Raw genomic sequence first — 1,785 nt, 5'->3', positions numbered from 1 at the left:
GTGGCGTGTATCGTTTCCATTGCGTGTCGTAACAAAACCTTGGACGCTGTTTCCAATTCAAGGCCACGTAGCGCACACCATCTTCTGCTAATTACCTGATCAAGTTTTAATGAGTACGTGGAGAAATTTCATAAAGGTGAATTAATACGAGGATACTTAGGACGTGACGGTGAGGCCCGAATGAGTTTGTTCCTGCCACACGCTCTCAAATGTAAAGGGCTTGTAGTGTACAATTCAGGAAGCCCTTATCGTTTTAATCCTCTGACACCTGTAGGAGTTGTACATTTATTTTCACTAGGAAGTTTTACTCATGAAAAATTAAGCTACAGATACTAGAAAGCCTTACTAGATATTCAATGGTACCTTTTTCATGCGAGTCTTGTCTTTAAAATCGGTGTCTAAACTTATGCCAGACTGTAATAAGCTGAGAAAAAGTTGTAGCAGTCAGAGTTAAGGCTTCACTTGGCAAGTAACCTGAGTGGACTGTAGGAGAGAACTGTCACTGCTTCAACGGGAAAGTCTAACGTAAACTTGGAGCGTCGGTTTGAAGCTTCGATCTTAACTAATGCGAAACACAGTTGGAAGCATTTTAGCATTTGCAGCAACACAGGGGTCACATTTTCAAACATTTCCTGATTCAAACATTTCCTGATTAGTTTCTCTGAGGCCCTAGTGGAAGTTATTGAGGTTTTCAAGAGAGTTGTCGTAATTCTAATGATAGTTCAACCAGTATTCTGTACCATCAATAGGAAAAACATCCTTGGGAGCCCAACTGTACGGCCTTAGAAAACAGCTCGTGTAGAAGCGCAGGCCGTTTCAAATCACGGGTTGGTGACACGAAAGTGAGAGCTGTAGTAAAATTGCACACCTGACAAATAGCCAGATTTTTACCTTTAACAGTAATATTTCTTTATTAATTCACAGCAGCTCGTCGTTGTCTTATACATGTGGTGTGTGTGTGTGTGTGTGTTGACTGGAACCTAGAAGTGGCGTTATCAGGATCTTACAGTTATGGATCTAAAACTCGGGTGCAGTCAGTCATCAGTAACATTCCCGTCCATCAAATTATCCTTTTTATGATTTCTCTTTCCAGGAGTGTGAACTGTATTATAGGAAGCAGGATTACAAAAACATCAAAACACGATTTGTACTTTCTGAGAAGAAGCAACAGTATCATTTGCGTTCATCAATTTATCCTTTTTGTTCTCAGTCTCTCCAGGAGTGTTTGTAAAATATTACGGTAAGGAGAATTGCATCGTACCTTCTAAAAACCTCAAAATATTGCATGAGCGTTCTGCTTCCTGATGTCCTCCTCGTAAATTGTAGTATAAAGGAATGGGGGACAAATCACTCACACACTCGCTCCAAAGACTATCAGTACACGGCATGATCGACACTTGAATTGACCGTAGTATTGTATTTAGATTACGCAGCCAAGATGGAAAGGATCAGTGTATGGGTACTTCTATATAGTGATTCGAAACGTGTGGAATGAGACTGTCGAAATACATCTCTACCTATACATGAAGGCTGGCATCTCAGCACTCCTTTCCCAACACGTATCGTCACTGGTCTCGAAATGTTTATTATAGAGTATGCACCGATACCTTTGTGAAGCGAGTGTTCCTTCTGAAGCCTTGAAGCATTACATGAATCTTTGGCTTTTTAGAGATGCCTTAATAAACTGTCTTACGTGAAGGATTGAGCGCTTATCATATCATATACTTCCTGTAAACGTGAAAAGCTTACGTGAATGGCTCTCGGTCTGTTCTGAAGCCTTGAAAC

This window comes from Scylla paramamosain, unplaced genomic scaffold, assembly GCF_035594125.1.
Source record: "Scylla paramamosain isolate STU-SP2022 unplaced genomic scaffold, ASM3559412v1 Contig75, whole genome shotgun sequence".
Taxonomy (NCBI): Eukaryota; Metazoa; Arthropoda; class Malacostraca; order Decapoda; family Portunidae; genus Scylla; species Scylla paramamosain.
This window is presented reverse-complemented; position numbering follows the sequence as displayed.